Raw genomic sequence first — 27,015 nt, 5'->3', positions numbered from 1 at the left:
CACTCTCAGGTGAAGCAGGAGACAAGCACTACTTTCCTCTTTGCTCTGGGTGCAGTGCAGCTGGAATATGCAGGGGATAAGCAGTGTTGCAGTCTCCTCACTCTACAGCACTCTCAGGTGAAGCAGAGGACAAGTACTACTTTCCTCTTTGCTCTGGGTGCAGTGCAGCTGGAATATGCAGGGGATAAGCAGTGTTGCTGTCTCCTCACTCTACAGCACTCTCAGGTGAAGCAGGAGACAAGCACTACTTTCCTCTTTGCTCTGGGTGCAGTGCAGCTGGAATATGCAGGGGATAAGCAGTGTTGCAGTCTCCTCACTCTACAGCACTCTCAGGTGAAGCAGGAGACAAGCACTACTTTCCTCTTTGCTCTGGGTGCAGTGCAGCTGGAATATGCAGGGGATACGCAGTGTTGCAGTCTCCTCACTCTACAGCACTCTCAGGTGAAGCAGGAGACAAGCACTACTTTCCTCTTTGCTCTGGGTGCAGTGCAGCTGGAATATGCAGGGGATACGCAGTGTTGCAGTCTCCCACTCTACAGCACTCTCAGGTGAAGCAGGGGACAAGCAACACGCTCCTGTCTGCAGACTGTGCAGTGCATGTGAGAAAATACAGGGGATCAGCAAAGCCTTACAGACTCCTCTCTCTGCACTCTCTCTGCTGAAGTAATAGACAAGCACTGCGCTCCAGTCTGCAGACTGTGCGGTGCATTTGAGATAATGCGGGAATAAGTAGAGCCTTGTAGTCTGCTCACTCTGCAGCACTTGAGGTGAAGAGGGAGACAAGTATTGTGCTCCTGTCTGCTCTGGGTGCAGTGCACCTAGGATATGCAGGGGATAAGCAGAGTTGCAGTCTCCTCACGCTGCAGCACTCCCCGGTGAAGCAGGGGACAAGCAATGCGATTCAGTCTTCAGACTGTGCGGTGCATGTGAGATCATACAGGGGATCTGTAGAGCTTTGCAGTCTGCTCACTCTGCCGCACTCTCAGGTGAAGCAGGAGAGACGTGTTGTGCTCCTGTCTGTTCCCGGTGGAGATCCAGGAGATAACCAGAGTGCTGCTGCCTCCTGGCTCTACAGTCCTCTCAGCTTCGCGTCGACCTGCTGCCTCCTCGGAGTGCATTGTTTTGGGCGTGATGCAGAGGTCGCCTCCATCTCGTTGTGCTGGACATATCTGGAGCTCACAACACCAGGACCACTCATTGAGTGGAGGAGGAAGCAGGTTCCTGCTGACAGTCCTGTTGATTGCACCTCTCTCCTCGCCTCTACGCCTTCCTCCCAGGCTGATGCTCTGGATCTCCGTGTCAGATGTGGGTCTCCAGCTCTGAGGTGATAACAACATTTAAAGATGCTCTCGACTCCCAACCTTTTGCTTTTAAGTGGAATCTTGTGCATTGAGTGTCGACTCCTCTGTGTGCAGACTGTGTTTCGATTTACTTTTCCTAGCCATGTGTTTTGATTAAGGAACATTACTGAAACACGTCATGATTTTTTAAGGACAGGAAATTATTTTTGGTAAACCTGTTGTCAAGGGTAGACGTTGTTACCTGCTACCTGTGGATACCAGTAGACTCATGGATATATTCTGTTAACTTGACTAAAATGTCCTTTTCTTTCGGTTTAAAATATCACATCTGCACCAAGGATAGAATACTCACAGTGAACTGGCCATTGAGATAAACATGTGAATTAAAAGAACGTGCGGATGCCGCATCTGAAGAATTTCCAAAATGAAAAAGATGAATAGACAAGATGGACTGGAGAGAAATCTATTACCAGCAGTGAATGGAGCAACATGCTTGCCCCTTTTTGACTGTTGCAACCAACATATGAGGGCAGAATAGATCTGCTTTACTGATTACACAGACGCACACACACAAATTATGACCCTAAAGTACAAGCAACCTTAAGGGGAAAGTTATAATCAGTACAAGAGCACTGCCCCTCCCAGGCACACACAATCGCATTGAAAGATCTGATATATCCATACGAAGAATCTTCTTTGGTTCAAGGGCTGCTACTCATCAGGACTCACCCTCTCTTCACCGCTGTGAGTCGACCAACCCAGGATGGGGTGCTGCTATAGGTAAACCGATGACACTTAAGTACATATTCACTTGGAGAACCAATTGCGCAGCTAACATCATGAAAGGCCAATGCAATATGTTCCATTGGAAAGCATACTATGTTGGGACTGAGCATCAACTCTGCCCAGGCAGGTGTGGACAGCCTTAAAAATGGGAGGATTGGGGCAGATATCTAGGAGTCTAAGGACCCACATCCTGAAATAATGCCTGAGGCCAAGCCGACCACTTTACGCTTCTGGTGGCCACCAATATAGAGAGTTACAAGTTCGCCTTCACTCGAGGCTTCCAGAAGAGCGACTGACAAATATTAGAATAAACATTAAAACCAAAACCAGAAGGCATCTATCGGCCCTGGTGTTCTCTTGACCAATATTTTGATTAAGTGCAAAGGTGGTCACAAGGCATGTGTGGCAGTGAATAAATAAATGAAGAGCTGAAATGGCCTTCTGGATATTTTGCTCTTCTGCGTACTTCTTACGAGAAGACGTACCACATCAGCAAGAAAAGCTCTTTTTGCCCCATCAGCACAACGCCATCTTTGCTTGCTGCTTTTCAGATTGTGTTAATTGGTTGGACAGAACAAAAACCCACGGGCCCCTGGAGAGATGAGTTTCACTTTCTTTTCCTATTTATAGATATGAGGCTATGCGTGGCAGCAAGAGACAGAAGAATAGAGTTTTATTAGAGAAACCTTCATTCAGACGAGCAAGGGCACATTATAAATAGAACCCCTCTAACATTGTGCTGAGTCTGTTGAATTGTGCTGCTCACAGACCCACTCAGGTACACACACCACACATCTGGCAATGGTTAGTCCTGCTCCAGAGCCAGACACAAGCATGAAGGATGTCATTGCTCGAGGGAGATGTGACAAGCACAGCCAAAGGCGCCTTCAGGCTGTGTTGAATGCTCAGGGTATTATTGTACCACAAATGGTCCAAAGTTATATTTTTCATACACTTTTTTTATTAAATATGGAACTAAAGTGTTTAACAGACAAATGGCAACGCTATACATAGTACAAGAGCCATACAGCATTATGAAAGTTAGGCAATCCCCTCCTAAAAAGTATTATATCATTTATATAATATATTTAGGCCCAGATTTGCAAACATTTTGCATCATGGGTGCACCACTTTTTTGGTGCAGCCATGACACAGAAAGAATTTCAGGATTTTAAAAAGCCATGCAAAGGCCACTTTGGGTAGCTTAGCAAGGCTTTTCAAAATCCCTAAATACATTTTGCATTGTAAAGTACAGCAACGCAGCGCATGGTTATACCTTGTATTGGGAGGCGTCCGTGACATGAGAGGAGCATGGGTGTTCCTGGGCATCCACCCATGTATTGTATTTAAAACTCAGATTCACTAGAGTCTGTAGACCTGGGTTTGCTTCAAATGGTGCCAAACCTCGAGGCTGGCGTAACGAGGAGAAATGTCTTGATTTCGCCTTGTTACTTCCTCTGTGCAAGTCTACTGCATTCTGCAGCACACTTGCAAAGAGGAATAAGCCTTAAGAATATTTTTTTGGGCAGGAAGGTTGTCCTTGCTGCAAAAAACTATTTTGATGGCAACACAGGTACTCTTGTGCCATGGTGCAAGGATACCTGCATTAGCGCTAGGCTGCCACAAGTGCGCCAGTGCTCGAAGAGAGCAGAAGTGCACCATACCTTAGTAGATATGATGCGTTTCTGCTCTCCCTCTTTCATTCAAAGCAGAACAGCATGTTCCTATTGGGCTGCATGAAATTTGAGTAAATCTGGGCCGTAGTATATAAGATAATACTCATGGTTGTCTTATACTGGATATGATATTCAACAAACCTAAAATGAATACAAACTGGGGGTGACACCAGAAGGAAGAAAAGCTGAAGGCGAGGCTCACAAACAATGTTTGCAGGGATTTATTTGAGTTTTTTTAGCTCAGAGTGTTCAAAACTAGCAACACCAGTTGTAATCTAACCTTTCGGACAAAATGACACCATCAGGTTGCTTTGCTGAATTTGAGGTTATCTGTGGTTGGAGAAATTTGCCTAATCAAATGCTATTGGCCTTACTGTTTTATTTGTATTAAGTAATGCATTTTCACAATTTTGATCATCACTATTTCTAACTTTGACAAACAGGCGCATATGTAAGAAATTCCATAACAAAATTCCCAGCTCTATCACACCTATGGATTGTGGACACAAATAGTATGCTAAGATTTCATACAAGTAGTAAATCACCACCTCTATTCTTTTACTTTGTCTCACTTAAAAAAAACACCAGTGGAGTTATAACTGGCCAGCGCTCAAGTGCATAAAACCGAAGTTCTAGTATTCAGTGACATCGATGTCAACTTAAAGGGCAAATTAAGGTCAGAGGTGAGGTTACGTTACATATCTTACCCTTTGCTAGTGTCAGAACATCTGAGGTTTCTTCTGGACAACTGATAATCCTACTAAAAAGTGGTGTTGTATTTGTAGGAGAATCTACTGGTGAAATCTCATCTTCATACATCCGTACGATGGAGGAAATTCCACTGATGGATTTTATACTGAACTCTTATCCAGTATATAAACCGCGGGAGGACGGAGATCAACTAGGAGTAAGACTAGCTTAATACCAGAGATATCCTTAGTCAATAAAACTAGCTCTGCTGCTTGGTGGATCACGATGCTGAAACACTGGCTGAACCAAACCCCTGGTATTCTGAAGAATTTACAACCCACCAGAGACTCTTCCTCTAACACTAGCAATCCGTCCCCCAACTCCTGGTGTCTACTATGACATCTTATCTTTAATATCACTCAGACATTACTTCTTGTTAACTGCATCTATAGTTATCACAGTTATTATGAAGTGCTCTGCTGCCACTCTGGCCATGTAAGTGTTAGGAAGACAATTTCAGTTAGAATGTTGAGAGTGTGACTAGGTACGCACTTTTCTCTGCGTTTTGTTTGACGTATATTTGTCCTGTAGAATGTTTGTATTTGAAAGGGTCAGTTGCAACTACCTCTGGGCTGAGTGGGGGCGTTCAGCACCAAAGCTGCAATAAACGTACTTTTTACTTACTGGTCCATGTGAGATTCCTTCACAACAAAGTTGATGATGAGCTGGAGAAGCCTCGGTACACCTTGGAACCCATTTGTGAAGATTCCTTGATCCTTTGTTGGACAGTTTTTCAGGCTCAATATTGATTTTCTGGCATTATGGGAGGTGATGCTGGTGGTCGAATGTTCCGCTAACTGCTATTTATAAGTGCTGGCACAAATTAGTTAGAAATAACTCTCCACTTGGTGGCACATTCACGCGAGCTGTACTGTTAGCAGTATGCAAAGTGGAGCCTGCATGTAGTGTCATCAGTGAGGGATCTCTTGTTGCCATGGACATCTAAGTGCCCATCTTGGATCAGGTGGCCTGCATATGCTGTTGTCAGGAAATGATTCTCATGTTGGCTTAAGGATCTGAGGAGCCATCTTGAATCGAGTGGCGGCACATTGGAAGTTCGGAATAGTCTCTATAGCATCCATCTTGGATTGGGCATGGCGTTTTTGAAGAAGAATGTGGGAATGGTCACTCCGGCAGCCAATAACAGTTAGGGCATTGGGTGTCGGAATCAGCAGTTGTACCATTTTTAACCAGGAATGATTGCAATTGGCCATTTTTGTGCAGTTTTCAGCCATTTATGGACGGATTTAAACAGAAACAATCGGAATTGGCAATTTATGCACAGTGATTGAACTGTATCGATGGAACAAGGTATTTTTTTTATTGTGCCCATTGGCTGGTTTATTCTTTTGTGTTGATAAAGTTGGACTTATGTTTTCTTAAGGGGGGGAACTTGTTTTTACCAGCACTGTTGTACTGGTCATCACAAACCAAGAAATACTCCTTTTCCATGTATGGCAGTGAAGGGTGAGCCACCTCTTATACAGTCTGAGTACTTTATGAATTAAATTGAAATAACTGATGAGGATGACATTTTTCCAGAGAAAAAAGAAGATTGTACTGCATTCCTGGGCTTAAGAACTTACCATAACATAGAAAACACATGAACAGATGGAGATGTTTATACCCAAGCTCTATTAGACTTAGATGACTATTTTGCCCCTAGTATTTGTAATGCTATTGATTAGCATACATTTTTTCAGAGGAAACAAGAACTAGATGAAAGCATTAAAGACTATGTATCTGCCCTTTAAAAACTAGCATGTACCTGTAAATATGGTACCTACATGATGAATTGGTTCAGGACCAAATTATAATGTAAGTAAATAATGAATTAATTCAAGAGAGGTTATGGGTACTTGGTGATTCAGAATTAAAGGAGGCGGCGGCTCTTGTGCAAAAAGTAGAAATTTCAAACAAATGTGCTAAGGTGGCAAATTACTGATAAGAGCAAAGATAGTAAGGATTATGTTAGTAAGGTACGTTCTGGAAAAGAAAATATAAGGCAGGGACAAGTAAAGGTAAAGGCACTGCTAATGCTGTAGATATTTATAAAAATGAAGGATGTTAGTAGAGGAAGGGATGGAAGGAGGTGTTATAGATGTGGGAATAAGAAGCATTCAGCCTATTGCAAATCATGTCCAACTGTGAAACGGAAATGTTCCTTTTGTGGCATTAAGGGTCACTTTTCAAGAGTTTGCATTAATCAAGATAAGGTGAAAATTGTAAGAAGTCTAACTCTAAGGGACCGATTCTGATCTGCATCGGAAAGCACTCTAACCGAGCCGGATCCGGGGTGTTTTCCGACCGATCCTGACTCGTGCAGTCCAACCGAATGAGTACGATGCGGCAGTATGCTGTCGGTCTCGGTTCGGTCGACTCCCATAGGAGTCAATGGGAGCTGGTCGTACGACGCATACATGGGTTCCCATTGAATGAATGGGTATGTTCCGTACAAGGGCACCCCATGCAGTGGGTATGAGTCGGTGCCATCCGCACCGTACATGCCTGTTTTGGGGAGACCATGGGTCTCCCCCCTGTGTCTGAGTCATAAGGCTGCGGGTGAAGGGGGGTCCGACGCGGAACCCCGAAATCTAACTCCGGGAGCTATTGCGAGCCGGACGCTCCGACTTGATCCGGCTTTCCAAATCGAGCATCGTACTAGCTCGGTCGTGAAACGTCTCCATTGCGCACCACAGTTTGCTTGTGACCGAGTCCTACGGGGCGGTTCGGACCTGGAAACGATTAGGACGGAGATTTCGCACTTGTTCACATCGTACTTCGACATCTGGACCCGTGTACGACTCAAACTGAAATTCAGCCTCCGAATCGGACCCGCTAATGCCGAACCCGAATCGGTGCACTACCAACCAAGATCGGAATTGGCCCCAAAGAGTGACATCACCAAATCTGATGGTAGCAATGACTGTATTTTGAGTATTGGCATGGATAATAGTGCTGAGAAAAGACTGATTGCTTAATACAAAACTGTGCAATAAACCTGTATGCAGCATTTAGTTGGGTGCAGTGGCAATGCTGATTATGGCAGATTCTGGTTCTGCATACACCATTATTGACAAAAATAAATTGAAAGACAAATTTGTCAAGATACTGGCTGAACAAGTACTACTGTCAGATGTGAGGCTGGAAAGTTTTAATGGGGACCCTATACCTATGATTCCTAATCACGCAGTTTCTTTTAAGTTGAAAAACAGAAAGGTTATTGGAAAATTATATGTAACTGAGGAGGGACCATTAGTCTTTGGATGGATTGACTAATGAGTTCTGCATATCATTATGGTGGTAGGAGAGGAGGAGGCATAATACCAACAATTTCTCAAGGAGTTTTCTGGTGGATTTTTCTGGTGGATATGATGTTCTCAAGGTTTTCACTCATGGAATAAAAAAGAAGGACAATGCAACACATTGAGTGCATAAAGCAGGGGCTTTGCCTATGACTGTGAGAGATTAGGTGAATAATGAAATAGAAAAACTTTTGAATGATAATTTTATAGAACCCATTGAGGCCTTGGATATTGATCAGGGGAGAAAACAAGGATATTCATGATGAACACGACTGTTGCATTTGCCTCTGGAGCCTTGTCTCCAGCTGAGACATGGCATTCAGTAATTGAAAAAGAGTCCGTGGCTATATTATGGGGTGTAGAATACTTTCGTCCATTTGTTTGGAATCACATGTTGTTGTAAGATGTAACAACAAACATTTGGTCAATGTTTTAACTACTAAAGGATTACTGAATGCCGCCTCTAGGATTACCAAATTTTCTGTGACATTGCTGGATTACGATTATAGTGTGCAGTATCTTCCAGGAGTAAACAACAGAGTTGTTGATTGATTACATAGACTACCTTTACCATTAGAGGAGGTTTCTCAGACAAATACAGAATATTTTAGTGTGGTATGGTTATATGATCAGGCATGGAAGAGCATTTCAAAGGAGGAATTGATTGAAGTTAGAGATGGGGATGAGCTTTTCAGTGTGATTATGTGATGAAGGGTGGCCTTCCAATTGTAAAACTGGACTGTAAAATTATGTCTTTTTGGTAACTTTACAATGAATTATCAGGGGAAGATGGCAATCTTGTTAGAGAGAAAAAGGATCCTGGAATTATGCCATGAAGGTCATGTTGGGATTGTCAGAAGTAAAAGAAGGGCAAAAGAGTATTATTGTGGCTGGGATAGGACAGAGAAATAGCGGTCTTCGTAAGATCTTGTGTGTAGTGTGAAGTAGCAGGTTACTTTGAGACCACCGCTTCATCCTGTAGAGTGTCCTAGTATGGTTTGGGAGATGGTTGGAATTGATATTATGGGACCGGTGGGGGAACTTGATGGATGAAATATACTTTTGATTACATTTGAGGATACATTTTCAAAGTGTTCGGAAGTAAAGTCTGTGGAATTGGCTGATTCCTCTACAGTTGTGAAATTTTTAATGAGCTTTTCCGCAGTGGATCTTGTTAGAAGAATCGTCTCTGATAGTGGTGCTCCGTTTATCTCAGTTGAATTTGAGGGAATTTTGGATAGGAATTGTGTTTCTAATAAACATACTTCGGTATATCACCCGGAGGGTAATGAAGAAGTTGAGAGATTCAATAAAGTCATTAAAGAGACATTGCAATTGGCCAGGAAACATGTGTTTATTTGGAAGAGAGAAGAGAAAATGGATAAGTTTTATCATATCCTTCCTACCTTAGCTGGATCTACCTCAAATGGATATAGACCTTTCATTATTATGTGTGGCAGAATGCCTTTTACCAAGGATATTAAATGTTGAAGAGCAAGTTGGTGGAATGGTCTCCTCAGGGCTTGACTAGGAGCCCACAGCAGCCCTGGAAAATGTTGTCAGACCAGCCCCCATACAGTGCGTATCGATCAAGCGCAGCGAGGGAGTCTGACCACTTCAAGGGGGCTGTGGATCTCCCCCCAAGAAAAGTTTGGAAAAAATGCCAAAAATGGTGCATTCTACAAAACATTTTTCTTTGTATTCAATTGAATTTGTTTTTAAAGCATAGTAAATGGTGACCTTACAGTGCACGAGGATACGGCAGCCATTATAGGTGCTCTACAATAATTCCCTCACTATCACTCTCTGATGGTGTCTCACCTCTCTCCATAGCACCTCAATCACATGAATCTAATTTTTTTTATAGCACCTCTCATAGAAGTGAAGGGTGTTGGAGCACTTTACATCACAAACAAACACAGAGACAATTAATCATATGTGTGTAAATCAGTGTATATAAAATGTTACATAAGGCAAAGGGGAACTATAATGTGTAGGATTCACGTCATCCATTCTGGTAGGCATTTTCTAAGAGTGTCTGGTCGGGGGAAGCACACACTCAGGATTCAGATCATAACACAGTGGTTAGAGTTGACTTTATAATAAGAATTTAATTCTCCCCAAACACCTTTTAGCAAAATTAGGACACAGGAGCAGCCCGTGCAGGTAAGAGTGGTGAGGTGGGGGTGGGGGGGAGACTCGACAGAGGACGAGGGTAAATTATTTTCATGTCGTCTGCTGTCAATTCCTTCCCCACCCTGCCCACCGCTCTTACCTGCACGGGCCTGTTAGGACAATGAAAGACTGGGACAAAAAAACATAACTTTCTAACCTGATTACGATTGTAATTTATGAACTGTACAGTAACAAAAGGCTCTCTGTTACAGAAGTAGTAAGCCACTGATCTATGCACATAAAATACTGCTGTGTGATCTGCATGGTATATGCACTTTGCAGCAGGCATATTGACCTTCTGTGCTACCTTAGGGAAGAGGTGTGGCGCAGCAGCCAGGGCACCCTACTCTGGACCACAGGGTTCATAGTTCGATCCCCGGTGCCGGCGGCAGGTTAGCCCATCACCATGTGACTCTGGGCAATAGTTTGCTTAATTTTCCTGACGGTTCCCAGCGCCTTGACACCCTTGGGTAATTGTGTGCTTTACAAATACTGGATTTCATTTTATTTCAAAACTGCCAATAGACAAAACTTCGATCTCTCTCCAGCAGGTACATTAATCATCAGAGCTATTTTGGCACTTTTATTGTTGCCAGAAACTTTTGGCTATACAAGGAACTATGCAGTTCTTTTAAAACTGCCTCACTGCTACATAACCGGTGCCCAGTAACAAAAATGCCTCCACCCTTCCAGCCTCCCAGGGAAACACCTGATGCCCGGTATGCCCAGTCCAGCCCTGGGTCTCCTGAATTTGTGAGGGATAATATCTTGAAGGTAAAAATTGAGTAGAAGAGATTTGATGAAAGGAATGGAGTAAGGGACTATGGGGCATATCATCAACAACCGGTGATAATAATCGCTAAGCGCACTTAGCGCTAGGATAATTATCACCAGCTATCGCTGTATATTATCGCTGAGATAGCGCGCTATCAGCGACGCTTATCTCAAAAGCGATAAAAATACCAGCGATAGCTACAAAATGTGCGATTATCGCTGGAAATCCAGCAATAATCGCACAACGACATGCACTACCTTGCTGATAGGGCAGGGTCTACTTAGTCATTATAGCCACCTTCCATTGGATATAATGGCTAAGTCAGACTAAAAGCAGGCGTAAGGAAAGAAGCGATAACCGAGGTTAGCGCTACTTTTCTTATCGCTAAGCTCTTTAGCATGCAGCTTGTAAATAGGAAAAATGTCGCTAAGCGACATTTCTCATGTTATTTTGGGATGGAATGCCCACTTTGCATCTAATTAGAGATGCAAAGCTGGGCGTTGAGGGAAAGGGAGCTAAGGCAAGGATTCACGCAATAGCGTGACCTTGCTGATAGGGCGTTAAGATTATCGCTGCTTTAGCGCCAAAAAGTGCCGCTAAAGCAGCGATAATGCCCTTGATGATATGCCCCTATGTTTGAAAAAAAAGGTCACTGGGTTAGAGCAAAAAAACAGGTAAGGTTTGGGAGGGAGAGAATGTGTTTTCAGATCTGCTAGAAGTCGTGGAGGTTTACACCAGTGCTGCCAAATTTAGCAATGGCATGGTGTGTCACTTCAGTAGACTGTCAGTTTGTACTTATATGTTTGATGTTATGAGGAAAAGAGATGTAGGAAAGGGATTAAGGAGTTAGGGGAAATTATGTGGTTGATGGATGAACAAGAAATTCAAAGAAGTGTGGATGGTGACTTGGTTGGTTCTAATTTATCAACGGGAAGGTGTGACATGGATGAGCAAGGAGGTGGTGGTGAGGGTACACGTGTCAGCAGATTTGATCGTGAAATTGTAAGACATTCACAATCAAATGAATTTGTAACTTCATAATGTGTTATATTTAATGTGAATGATTTAAACCCATAATTTAATAATTCTGAATATGTTTACATTTGTTTTTCATAAATGTGGTGTTTTTTTAATTAGGATACTTACCACTCTCTGTGAGAGTACTTCAAAATAGTAAGCACTATATAAGTTCGACCAATAAGAAAAGAAGAAAATCAGGAGGTAACAAAATGTCAATGGTAAGTTTAATTAATTTTTTATTAGTTTCATTAAATAGACCTTAGTGCTATAGTGACAGATACACTTAAAACTTATAACAAGTCAGTCTAATGCGTTTCTGCTTGTCTTGAAATAGGCACTCTGCTTGTGATGGGCCTGTTTATTTGTGACATGTAATTCTGCGTGTTTGGTCTAAGGGAGGCTGTTGTAATTTCCACGAAGAAGTAGAGAAGCGCTGCAGTGGGAGTGGACGTAAATAGAGCTCGTGCTGGGGCGATTCCCAGAACAATTAAAGGGGCTGTAAATCAACCCCAAGCCCTAAAAGGAGCCTGGTCCACAGCAGACGTCCCCGCAGCCGGACTCCATAAATCACCCACTCCCACAGTATTGCTTAAGAAGCACTTTGTGACAGATGACGGCTACTGTATGTCCTGTGTGCATGGGCCGCGATGCGGGCTCATTGCGAAGGTGGGGTCTGAATTATCTAGGACAGCTTGCACTTTATTGAAAAAGCTGGTTGTAATTAGAAGCAGGCACTCCTGAGTCGGGCTAATTGGACTGCGAGCTGCCTCCGCGTGACAGTGAAGGATGCCGTGAAGTTTTTAGGGCCCATTGGAGAAAGGGGGGGGGGGGAGAAAGCACCGAACCGAGACTCAATGTAAGTGTGACAAAGGCCGCTTTATTGGAAGCAGGTGCATCCTACACAATAACATCCTCGGCCTGCGCCGCACAATCTAAACCTCAATAATATGTAATTTCCTGCCTCACCCCCACCCCCTCCCCTAACTGATTCCCACAATCCACAAACAGTAACAATTAGCATAACGTCAATTTGCCTCTCCACCTGGCTAAATACTTTATTGTGCTTGACCTACCCCCCGATACTCCAAACAGTTCTCCTACTCTTCCCCCATATATTAGGAAGAACCGCCCCTACATACAGAATGCACCCCACACCTGCTCCAGCGACATGCGAAAACCCCCCACCCAATCCAAAAAAACCCTTTTTGCACAGAATACAAAACATTGTAAATAGCCTTGCAAAAACCCTGGCGCAATTCGCCACAGAGGCGAAGCACGTGTCGGCTGTCTACGTTTTTATCTATACAAATAAAGAGCAATTATCCACAAAGCACGAACTCTTCTGCTTCTATTCATACAAAACAGGATTGAGCCTAAGGACACCAATATGTAACGTCCAACAAACTCATCACCCCGTTCAAACCCCTTCTTGCACCAGCCTCCAACCAAACAATGCCCAAAATCCCCATTGCCCCCAAACTCCCCCGCAAAGGAAACTCCCCCGTAAAGAGTGGTGCCTGCCCGTGGGCACCCCCCCCCCGAATCATGGCCCAGGGAGGGAGGGAAAAAATTTTTGTCCACCCGCCGCCCCCCGCCCGGCGGCCGAGACACCTCACTTAAAATGGTGTCTCTGCCGCGTGGCCGGACGGATACTACAGCCCAGCCCAAAAGGAAGCCCAACCAAGCCCCGCCCCCAGCCCAAAACCTACCAAAACACCCAAAACCGGTCCCCGTGCGGCGCCATCTCTACCCCCCCCCTTTCCCCGGCCCCAAATTCCCCCGGGCGGGGCAGGCCTCCCTTCGGTCGGCGGAGAAAGCACCGAACCGAGACTCAATGTAAGTGTGACAAAGGCCGCTTTATTGGAAGCAGGTGCATCCTACACAATAACATCCTCGGCCTGCGCCGCACAATCTAAACCTCATAAATATGTAATTTCCTGCCTCACCCCCACCCCCTCCCCTAACTGATTCCCACAATCCACAAACAGTAACAACTAGCATAACGTCAATTTGCCTCTCCACCTGGCTAAATACTTTATTGTGCTTGACCTACCCCCCGATACTCCAAACAGTTCTCCTACTCTTCCCCCATATATTAGGAAGAACCGCCACTCGAGGGACGTGCTAACGGTCCTCGACCCCCCCCTAGGACTCCCCCTCCCTGAACCCGGGACGCGCCACCTGCCCCATTCGGCAGGACCACCCCCTAACTATATGGCTGCCGCGGACCCCCCTCAAACCCCGTGCTGTCCGGGCCATGCGTTCAAACCGCCGGCAGGTCCTCCCCCCTAACCACAGGGCCATGCCCTCCGTCCCAATGTATAGGGCCATGCCCTCCGTCACCACGTATAGGGCCATGCCCTCCGTCACCACGTATAGGGCCATGCCCTCCGTCACCAACGTATAGGGCCATGCCCTCCGTCACCAATGTATAGGGCCATGCCCTCCGTCACCAATGTATAGGGCCATGCCCTCCGTCACCAAGATCCAGGGCCATGCCCTCCGTCACCAACGTATCGGGCCATGCCCTCCGTCACCAATGTATAGGGCCATGCCCTCCGTCTCCACTGCGTAGGGCCATGCCCTCCGTCACCCATGCATAGGGCCATGCCCTCCGTCACTAACTGTATAGGGCCATGCCCTCAGTCGACGTCACCCCCGGGGCGTGCTTCCTGGCCGCGGAATCGAGCTCCCAACAGGTATGCCGCACTAACACGGGGCCGTGTCCCCTCTCTGGCGCCCAGGGCCCTCCCCTGTCAACACCAGGCCTGAGAAGCCGCTCAGCGCCTGCAGGCAGCCCGCCGAGCCGGCCGTCCCACCAGAGAGAAGCCCTCCGGATGCGTGTCCCACACCTGCGCCCGTCTGCCAGGAAGAAACCCCTGCCGCAGTGCCCCCAACCCCCCCGTCACCTACCATACCCCGCAGCCCCCGACATGGCAGCGGCCCCCTTCGGCGTCAGACCCCACTGCGCGCTGCGACCCCCCTGTCCTCCGGCGGGCGTGCTCCCTGGCCACGGAGTCGAGCTCACCACGTAGGATGACCACACCGACATGGGACCGTGCTTCCTCTCTGGCACCCAGAAAGAAGTCCTCCACACAGTGCGTCACCCCCAGAGCCTGTCCGCCAGGAAAAAGCCCACTGCAAAGGATGTACCCCTCATCCCGCGCGACTTGAAATGCCCGCGGCCCATTGAAACGTTAATTTTGCGTGCCGTATTCACAAGTGCACCTGCAGATATTATGTTAGGTTGTTCACTCCAGGCCTTCAACTGTGAAAAATGTCACCGTCATAAACTCTATGCGCTCGCATCCTTGTTCCATCCTAATACAATGGTCCTACAGAAGATATCCGCGTGGTACTCCGTAATGCACCTTTGCATAGAAAAGATCAGCAATATGTAAACTGTAAAGAAAAGTATGTATACCTTTCATAGCTTAGGAGTACAACACAAAATGCAAGAACAGGAACCTGGGCCCCGAATTCAATATCTTTCACTGAAACGGAGGCGCAAAGTGCAACTCTGCATCGCTCTACCGAAAAAGCCGTGTAGCACCAAATGTACCAAGAGTTGCCGTTCAATCAGGTCTCTGATGGCCCTCGTGTTAAAACAGACCGTACGTGCGCTACATAAACGCAAAACTTCTGTCCCTCTACTACCCCTCCGCAGTCCCCTTGAATCCAAAGAAATTCTATTCCGATTCAGAGTGAATGAGCGCACGAGGCCTACACCATCCAGCCGCCCAACAGAGCCCTATTCCTCGTACTAAGAAGTCGGTACACAATATTTTGTGTCCATGACCACAAGATATCACTACTAATCAAGGAAAGATGTAATCAAACTGTCCCACTGCATATGCAAGACATCTCCTCCCTACCTTAGCATAGGAGATGGCATACTCGTCCAGGTAACTTCTGCATAGATAGAACCCGTCAATAAAGGAGCAGCGAGACCAAAGACATTGTCTATAAAGGTGGGCTGCGAAGGTCATTAGAAATAGAAAATATGATGACTGTTGTACGTGAGACAATAGTATGAAGAAATAAAATATCTAGGCATAGTGTAGCGAAGGCACGTAAACCCAGATGACAATGGTGATTTGGAATGTGATTGATACTTATATGGTCAAACATGAGGTCATCGGGTTAAGCCTGTCTCCACAAACCACAAACATTTCAGTGATGCAAGCCTCATTGGAATTCCCTAAGCCTGTACTCCCCTGTGTAGTGAAAGGTCACTCTTAACTATAGTGAAAACCATCATTCAGCATGCTTGGTTCACTCGTGATTTCTATGCCGCACCCTTCAGACTTTATAACAGTATAATTGGGCCCTAAATCCCCTTTGATGAAGCTAAATGTTCCTCCTCTATTTACCTATTTACAATTAGCTCCAAATGGGGATTTCCATATAATAGTTTTTGTGCGGGTTCTATAATTAGAGGGTCAGAAAATTGTCCAACCTAAAGCAAAGGAGGTTGAAATGCTGAAATTTTGAGAAGCACTGTTCTGTATTGATACCTTGAAGCAGCAGTTTTCTCTAATGTAATAAAATCTGAAAACAAGCATTGGCAAGTTTGGCTTTGGAAAGCATGCAATTAAAATATATATATATACATATTTGTGCAAGCGTATGCATTAAATGTAAAAGTTAAAAAGTCAAAATAATAGGAAATAAATGGAAGGAGAGTTTTTCCTACTAGCCTTGGCACTGAAGTGCACTATTTTCTAAACGGAAATGCACTGGTGATCAGGGGAAAATGTAGTCACTGAGTGTGCAAGAGAGCCAGTGGTGGAAGTGGGTGGGCTGAACCACTGCCCCGTGCTCTATGCAGTGGAGGGTGGAAGTAAAATGTGAATTTAAAAGACAATGGGAGAAGAACGCTGACCAGAGTCCCTCCATCTATCTATATATGTATGTACATTTTAGTTACCCATGTTTTGAATACATGAGGCTGGCGATACAGCTCAATCTGTCACTAGTCCAAACCTACAAATGCAACATCTAACCATGATCCATAACATCCTTTCTATTCGGTGCACGAGCTCTTATAAATTATATCCACAACCGCTTCACATCTGTATTCACTTCGAGTTCATGCTTTGTCATTACCATGGAGGCCATTTCTGCAACCTATTTACAAGATGCAATGTTGCAATAATCAACTAAATGTGTTTTCAGTATTGTTGCCTGGGGGCCCAGAGTAATTGAATGTTAATTCAGTCCATTTTTGTCAAAATAATGTGGCATTGTATTTTAGAAACAGCGATTGCCCTTCAAACTTGACAGTCTCTCTCTCTAGAGACAAACACTGTGAAGGTAGCTAAATTAATGTTATAGTAGTTTAGAAAGAGAACATGAGTGTTATAATCCGTCTAAGTCAAAATTAGATCAATAGTTCATTTCAGTATACTGAAGGCCATCAGCAGAACTTTTTTGCAAAATGAGACAGTTTATATTTGTGAAGAGTATGTATATGAAGTACACAAACTACTGAACCAGAAAGCGAACTCCATACCTCATGCCATGCATGCTCTGGGCCTGGTTTAATGTTGGACGTTAATTTAAAATCTAATTTTTTTGAGAAAGGGCTAAATCCACCTTAATGTAAAATCTAATTTTTTTGAGAAAGGGCTAAATCCACCAGCTGCGTTTGCTTCACCTTACCATTCCTAAGGTGGAAAAAATACCACTGGTGTACTGCCCACTGGATTAGCATTTCCTTTTCATTTCCTCTAAGAAATAGATGATGCTCAGCTGCCACCAACCACTATTTCAGGCTGTTAGACGTATAGGTGTAAGGGTGGTCTTTACCCAATCTTTTTGCCTTACCCCTCCATAGTTTTCTGATGTTATTTTTGTTGGCCTTAGGACTCTGTGCACTTTATCACTGCTAACCAGTGCTAAAGTGTTTTCACTCCTTAAAACATAGTGATATTGGCTTATCCCCAAATGGCATGTTTAATTACTCCCCAGTAAAGGGGTACTACATGTACACAGAGCCTGTAAATGAAATTCTACTTTTGAGCATTAGCCATTTAGTGCTTGCAGCCTGTCTCTAGGTCATATGACTAGGTTCCATGATGAAATATCGATTACTAAAACATCGACCTACAAAAATATTGCCACAAATACATCGTCTACAAAAATATCATAACCATATACTTAAACAAGGATTTACACAAATATCGATATTTTTTTATCGACTACTCTAATATCGTTAACAATTATATCGACTACATAAATATCGACTACTACATTATCGACAATATTTAAAATAACATTACCTTCTACACTAATATCGACAACACTAATATCGACTACCTTTCTACTCATATTAATATGAATAAAATATCATCATTTTCTTTATAACCTTATATACACATTACCTTTCTGTTATTCACTTTTTCATAGTTATTTAAATTCAAAAAAAGCTTTTCTAACATATATGTATATACAATATGTATTATTTATTTATATATAATAAGAAAAAATAAATTAGTAATATAAACTATGTATGACGTTACAACACATACTTTTACAACGCATACCTTTACAACGTAATTTTTACAACGCAAAAACCATTACAACGCATGTATTTACAACGCATATTTTTACAACACAGGTACCTTTACAACACATACTATTACAACGTAAGTATTAGTAAATATATAATAATTTTTTATATATAAATTAATTAAAATGAATAGATTTTAATTACATTTAATGTAATTTCATTTAATTTATTTAATTAATATATTAAATATTTTTTTACCCTGTACCCCTGTACCCCAAAAACACAAAACTGAGCTTGAACAATAAAAATACCCCTTTACCCAAAAACTAAAAACTAACCCTGACCCCTTAAAATACCCCTTTACCCAAAAATTAAAACTGACCCTGAACCCTAAAAATACCCCTTTACCCAAAAACTGACCCTGAACCCTAAAAATTCCCCTTTACCCAAAAACTGAAAACGGACCCTGAACCCTAACAATACCCCTTTCCCCAAAAACACAAAACTGACCCTGAACCCTAAAAATACCCCTCTAACCAAAAACTGAAAACTGACCCTGAACCCTAAAAATACCCCTTTACCCAAAAACTGAAAACTGACCCTGAACCCTAAAAATACCCCTTTACCTAAAAACTGAAAACTGACCCTGAACCCTAAAAATACCCCTTTACCCAAAAACTGAAAACTGACCCTGATCCTAAAAATACCCCTTTACCCAAAAACTGAAAACTGACCCTGAACTCTAAAAATTCCCCTTTACCCAAAAACTGAAAACTGACCCTGAACTCTAAAAATACCCCTTTACCCAAAAACTGAAAACTGATCCTGAACCCTAAAAATACCCCTTTACCCAAAAACATAAAACTCACCCTGAACCCTAAAAATACCCCTTTACCCAAAAACTGAAAACTGACCCTGAACCCTAAAAATACCCCTTTACCCAAAAACTGAAAACTGACTCTGAACCCTAAAAATACCCCTTTACCCAAAAACTGAAAACTGACCCTGAACTCTAAAAATTCCCCTTTAACCAAAAACTGAAAACTGACCCTGGACCCTAAAAATACCCCTTTACCCAAAAACTGAAAACGGACCCTGAACCCTAAAAATACCCCTTTTCCCAAAAACACAAAACTGACCCTGAACCCTAAAAATACCCCTTTACCCTAAAAGCCAAAACTGACCCTGAACCCTAAAAATATCCCTTAAAAAACCCCAAACATATTACATTTTAAATATAATTATATACTTACCAATACTTACGTTGTAATGATATGCGTTGTAAAGGTACCTACGTTGTAAAAACATGCCTTGTAAATACATGCATTGTAATGGTTTTTGCATTGTAAAAGTTTGGTTGTAATGGTAGTAAGTTGTAAAAGTTGCGTTGTAAAGGTTGTATACCAATATAAACATTACCAAACACTATCATACACTCTTATCGGATTACTTTAAATCACATTTCACTAATTTTAACATTGTAATAAATATTTACCATTAAAATAAAACACTTATAATACATTTGGTAATAAATATCAAAAACTATTATTGATGCTACTAACTCTTTACAAAATAACGGCTTTCAAATTCAAACTAATGTTGTCAGCCAATGAATTTAAATTATATTTAATTTAACCAATCAAATATAACCATTAATTAACTCACTACTATAAATACAATTACAAACTTAACTTAAATTACCATTTTTTGCCAAACTTGGAGGGAAACGGTTATCTTGCTGAAAAGAAGAGAATACACACCTACTACAACGACTACAACACAGCATACTACAACTCAAGTAAGTCAAGTCCCATTTCATTTATCATACAAACCTGTCGAAATGTAGCTAAACTCCCTAAACTAAAAACATGGTCTTTATATTTGTTTAAATATAACTACAACATCCTATCAACAACCACCACAAGATAATAATTAAATGAAATTATGAACTGCCTTATCCATGTCTACTTAGAAAACTTTTAAATAATTTTAAAAAGTTGCAAAGTAAAGTTGCAAAAGACTTGATATGTTATTACCTACTAATATATCCTAATACAATAAATAACACAAATTAACTTTCTTTTACAGAATATACAAACTTCATCTACCAATCTACAACTAAACTAACAACATCTTCTACTACATTAAGTAAGTATACCCACTGTGTCTATTAATAATGAGAAAGACAAAATAAACAACTATAAAACTAAATCATTTTTTTGTACTATTCTTTACCACAACTACAGAACATTAAAGAGTGAAAATCTACATATAAGAACAGAAAACATAAAATTAGCAGGAAAACAACATTGTAAGTATGTTTTTGCACTTTTTCCTTTTAACGTACACATCTCAAGAAATGTTTTTCACTTTTACTAAAAAAAATATATATGTCTTCACAGATCTACCTTAGACATGGAAACAGGAGCTACTTTTATTACTTCTCAAAAAGGGAAAATAATGCTGAGCTACATGGGTTACACCTACACCCAAGAAAGAATAAAAGGGAATAAAACTTACTGGAAATGTAGTAAATATTACTCAACTGCATGCTATGGTAGAGCACAGACTGTTGATAACAATGTTGTAAATGTACATGAGCATAACCACCCACCCAATGTAACAGAAGTCGAAGTAAGAGAAGCACTAGAGACATTGAGAGAAGCTAGTACAGGCTCACAAGAAACAAGCACCACTATTTTGAAAAATGTTTTCAGCAAGGTGCCAGAACATGTCACAGGACAGTTACCTTCAATACCCAACTTGAAAAGATTAATTGCTAAAACAAAACGAGATTCTGATCCAACTCCACCAGCACCTGAAACTTTTCAAGACATTAAAATATATCCTGAATATACTATTACACACAATGAAGATAAATTCTTAATGTATGATAACCACAGTCATGATAAAAGAATTTTACTTTTTGCAACAAATAGCAATTTGCAAAAACAAAAATCGTGTGAAACCTGGATGATGGACGGAACTTTTAAAGTATGTCCCAAACCTTTCTATCAACTTTACACCATCCATGGTGAATACCAAGAAACAAATATCCCTTTAATTTATACACTGCTGCCAAATAAAACAAATGCTACCTACGTAGAAATTTTAACAACTATCAAAGATTTTACTGATAATTACTATCCACAAAGAATAATAATAGACTTTGAAATAGCCATGATTCAAGCTACACTTAAAATATATCCTCACACATCTATACAAGGGTGTTATTATCACTACAACCAAAGTATATGGAGGCACTTACAAAAATCTACTTTAAGCATTGAATATTCAACAAACAGTAACTTTGCTTATCAGATTAAAAAGTTAATAGCATTGGCATTTGTACCAACAACAGAAGTTGCTAACTATTACAATTTACTACTTGACAGCCCTTTCTACCGCACCAATGAAAAAAAATTAACTCCCTTCTTAGACTATTTTGAAGATACCTGGGTGGGAAGATTACATCGTTCTGGTCACCGCAGACCACCTAAATTCCAAATTCCATGGTGGAATGTGTATGCTAGTACTATGGCACAGAAAGCCAAAACTAACAACGCGGTCGAAGGATGGCATAATGCCTTCCAAGCCACAATAGGAAGAACACAACCCACACTTCATAAACTAATCCAAAGCATCAAAAAAGAGCAAAGCTACCAAGAACTAAGAATAGAGCAATCTCTATCTAAAATCGGCCCTAACCTAAGTAAAAAAACATTAAATATGTACGAATACCTACAGCAAAAAATAAGAATGTACCCAAGTATCGAAGGTCTTGAATACTTAGAACTAATAGCCAAATCTATCCTTTAACAAGCAACACATAAAAACATTTCAAACAATAAATAAAACAATTTTTTTTTAATGGAGTTAAATTATGTCATGTAAAAATAAATGTAATCTATTATTACAAGACATAATAAAACGACATTTAAAGAAATTGCACAATATAGCACAATCCACCCCAAACAAAAATATAATAATAACTTTACTGTTCTGCAGCTGTAGAATGTGTTCCAAGAACATGGTTTCAAAACGATTAGAACCAAAATCAATCCACATGTTTTACAAAAAATCCCCACAAAATGCCAAATATACAACTGTTTTATAAGGGTCCCAGTAGCAAGACTCTGGAGAACGGAACCATAAAAAACCCGAAAAATAATCACGAGAAAAACTCTCCAAAATCCCGAAAAATCAAGAAATGTAGTGAAACATTTACTTGTATTTTACAAAAAATACGAGATAAAATCCATCTGCTCACCAAAACGAACACCTGTAAATAAATACAAACAAAACCCACACACAATAAATACGAAAGCCAGAAAGCCTAAACATAACATATAAAACATAGGAAAACACCTGAACTAATTCATTTACACAATACATAAACCTTAATTTCATAGGAAATATCTAAGAAAGTACGTTATCAATAACGACCTTAAATAACACGTATTTTTCACCTAAACTGTAAAGTACAACACATAGCAACACGTACACACTACAACTAGCTCTATAATGTATTAAAATGTAGTTAAAATTAATGTAAAATAAACTTACCTTCACCAACACGAAGCAGCTCCCAACCGCGAGGTTCCGTTTTCTGAAATGACCCAAACAACGATGTAGGTAGACTAAAAAGTGAAGTTCAAAAAACAAAATGGCAGCACAATAAAAATAAAAATAGGACTAAATCCACATTATTAAAAATAAACAATAGAGATGAATAGCAATTTATTTTCCATGTTTTGTAATAATTTACTTATTGTTTGTAAATAAACATATGATTAATGTAAAATATACAATAATAAATATAATATATTTATATATTAATTAATTATTGTATATTAAAAATATGTATTTGATTGTTAAAAAATATTTTTTATATGTATAAAACTGAGCACTATTTTATGTACATACTTTAGAAAAATACAATTACATGTCAATTAATTAACATATTAAATTTAAAAAAAGAAAAATTAAAATTTAATATACTAATTAATGTAATATAACAATGTATATATGACTAAAATTGCAATGTAAAATGTAAACAAATAATTGAAAAAGGTGTATGAAAATTATGTAAATGTTTGCATCAACAAATGAATGTATGAATAAAAAAAAATGTGTACAAAACTATATTACTCTTGTACTTAATAAATGTTGACACTTGTGATATGTATGTAAAAATGTCGAAAATATTCATATTTTTTATTTTTAAAAATAATATTACAACATTATATATAATAATATTTCTAAAAATTAAAAAAAAATATTTAAATTATTTTTTTTATAAATAAAAAAATATAAAACATAACTCATAGAAAATACTTAACAGTAAGCAACAATAAATAACTATTTTAACTCCAATCATACATAAGTCAGATAAAGTGCTGGACAGGAAACCATAATAAATAACAATTCTAACTCCAATCCTACATAAGTCAGGGAAACTGCTGGACAGTAAACCATAATATTTGTGATATTATAACACATAAACATCACTTTATATATATTAATAACAACTCTTATCAATTATACTACAAAATAGACTATTAAATTACAATCACAAAATATGTTTTTTTGAACATAACAATAACAAATGTTTTTCACCAAAATTTAAATTTCGAATTTTTTATAAATTTTTACATAATTTTCACAATTTTATAATTTTTAACCCAAACTTTGTTTTTAATTTTTTCAAATAATTCTTAGCATGTATTATAAGAAATACACAAACATAAAATATTACACACTTCACTTAATTTAATATAATTAAAAAATTAATTTTCTAATTTCAAATTTAAAATTTCAAAATTAAATATTGAAATTTCAAATTTCGATTTTTTTTTTAATTTTTACATAATTTTCACAATTTTATAATTTTTAACCAAAAGGTTGTTTTTGTGTTTTTCTAATCATTCTTAGCATATATTATAACAAATACACTAAAATATTACACACTTGACTTATTTTAATATAATTTAAAAATCAAATTTCTAATTTCAAATTTCAAATTTAAATATTGAAATTTCAAATTTCGTATTTTTTATAGCAATTGAATTTTTTATTAAACACTATATAAATAAAACCCACACTTAATAACAACATTATTATATAATACATTCAATTTCAATTAAATATAATATTTTTTCGTATTTCAATTTATAATTTTTTTTAATTAAATTTAAATTTTATGAAACATATTTTAATATACTACCCATCCTTATCCCCTATATCACCAACAACCCGCTACTAAATCTTTTTGAAAACCCATTAAATAAATAATTCTGTTATTTAAATTAAATTTCAAATTTCGCAATTCAAAATAAAAAATAAATTAAAATTTTCGAATTTTTTACCATTCTATACATATTATTTACACTACTTTTTTAAATTACTACCCGCCCTTATCCCCTATAATACCAATAACCCGCTCCTAAAATATTTACAAACATTTAATTTTTTTTTACATTTTGATCCCTATAATAATAAAAATAGATATTTAATTAATAATATTTAAACATAAAACACATTTTTCTACACTTATATAACACATTCAATTATTTTGTCGATATTATATTCAACGATATTTCTCTAAACGATATTCTATACAACGATATTTTATTTTGACGATATTTTTGTCATTATACAAAATCGATATTTACAACAACGATATTTACTTCAACGATATTTTTTAAATTCGATATTCTTACCTCGATATTTATGCTAGTCGATATTCTCCCGTCGATATTCCTGCTTTATACCATATGACTAGGTGTAGTTGGCATTTGGTTTTTGTGCATTCCTCCTAGACACCAACACACAATAGAGAGCTTAGGTGTGGCTAGATGGGCCATCACTGGCAGGATGGGAGGGCGGAGCTAGACACAGCCCCAGTTACACCTGAATAGGCAGTGTCCTGCCTTCACACAAAGGATTGCATACCCCCTGTAATTAATCTGGAGCCAGGGCAGAGGAGGCAGGAAATCTGAGCACTTGAAAGGGAATTTCTAGAAGCTTCTTCCACTTCAAAGAAGTTGCTAGGTATACATTTTGTCCCTCAAATACCAACTCTTCAGTACACTTCTGGATCTGACCTGTGGAAGACTCTGCCAGGAAGAAGGACGGCTGTGCTTCTGAAAGGACTGCCCCTCTGCTGGGCCGCTGCCCTGAAGGACTGCTGCCCTGATGTACTGATGTGCTGATCTGCTGCCCTGCTGCCCTCTTGCCTGGGTGAGAAAGACTGGATCTGCAGCCTATACTCAAGATCGCCAGAGTGATTCCACGGACTGGTCTCTTGTAACCAGCAACTGTAATCAGCAACTGTGAATCCTACCCTGCCAAGTGGTCCCATTACAGTCCTGAACCCTTGGAAGTATGCCCGAAGGTGACTGCCAGCCCATCTGTGGGTCCATCATCTCCTCTGCTGCACGGTGCAACCCTGATCAGAACCAACACAACATCTCTGCAGGGAGAAGTCTCCCAGGGCAGGAACTTAGAATCGCCCTCGCAGCACGCAGCCTCATCCGTACCACTGCTGCATGACGTATCCTCAATGCAGGCCCTCACATCACAAGAACCCCTCATCAACAGCCTCCTCGATGACAATGCAGGACCTTGCATAACAGCCTTGCTGCTCCCCAGAACCGACGCTGCACGACGCATCTCCAAAGCGGGGCCTCACAAGGCTCGACAACCAGGATTTAAGGTACTATTGTTCAGTGGGCCTAAAAGGGTCCCTATAGCAGGGGCGCGCTCCATCACTGTCAGCCTGAACTTGTGACTTTGTACCACTCTGGTGTGACCAGATAACCACTGCTGGCACTTTGTGCTTTTTGGCAATATTTTCACTGAAATCTTTAAAATTGCATATCACTGGGGCTACTTTGTCATTTTGGTTTTGTGTTACTTATGAAAATGTACTCTATTTTGCTAACCTGGTGTGGGATTTTTCTTTCCACTTCATTATTGTTTGAAGTGTCACACAAATACTTTGCACATTGCCTTTAATTTAATCTTGACTGCTCTGTGCCAAGCTACCAGAGATTTGAGTACAGGTTAATTTGAGGTTAGCTTGCGATGTCAGCCTGACAAGGATTGTGGTTTCTGCTTGAGTAGGGTTTTACCCCATCAATCAGTAGGCCAATTTCTTACACAAGCAATTTTTCCTATAAACTAAATGCCACACGTACTTTAGACCCCTTTCTCAAAACCCACTGCTACCTTCCAGCCAGAACAGAATTATAACTTCAGATGGTCCACTGATGGGAACCATCGACAACCAATCAACTATCCTCAATAAACTAACCTTCACTGGACTAGATCACTACTAAGATAGAGCCCCAACTATTACCTAATGTAATGCATGACACTCTTAATCGGTATGTTCAAATAACCAAAAACAAATACTTAACCTACAACTTTACTATTTCCATCCACCACCACCACCAGCTGTTAGGCTTAGTATACTGTTTCATACATGGCATGTTTCCATTAATTGTTAGGATTTTACTTCCCTTTGCTTACCAAAGCACTAGTGGCTTTCTTGAAGTGAGTGGCTCTACTTGAGCGCTCTCAACAGCTGCATGTCAGAATATCGTTACACAAATATGTTCAGGCAGAAAAATTAAGTCCTAAATACTGTGTACAAACATATTGTCCACTGGGTGTAGATTTCCTATTATCAACTCCAGTGGGGCTTGAT

At 40.3% G+C, this 27,015-nt stretch overlaps 1 protein-coding gene across 2 annotated transcripts in view; it reads right to left on the bottom strand.

The window, feature by feature from the left end:
• The window catches only part of BICD1 (BICD cargo adaptor 1), an 801,460-nt gene that overhangs the window by 552,161 nt on the left and 222,284 nt on the right, over positions 1 to 27,015 (bottom strand). The window lies entirely within an intron of this gene.

The sequence above is a fragment of the Lissotriton helveticus genome, chromosome 1_1 (assembly GCF_964261635.1).
Source record: "Lissotriton helveticus chromosome 1_1, aLisHel1.1, whole genome shotgun sequence".
Taxonomy (NCBI): domain Eukaryota; kingdom Metazoa; phylum Chordata; class Amphibia; order Caudata; family Salamandridae; genus Lissotriton; species Lissotriton helveticus.
The sequence above is the reverse complement of the archived record's forward strand: the minus strand, read 5'-3'. Positions and strand labels throughout refer to the sequence as shown.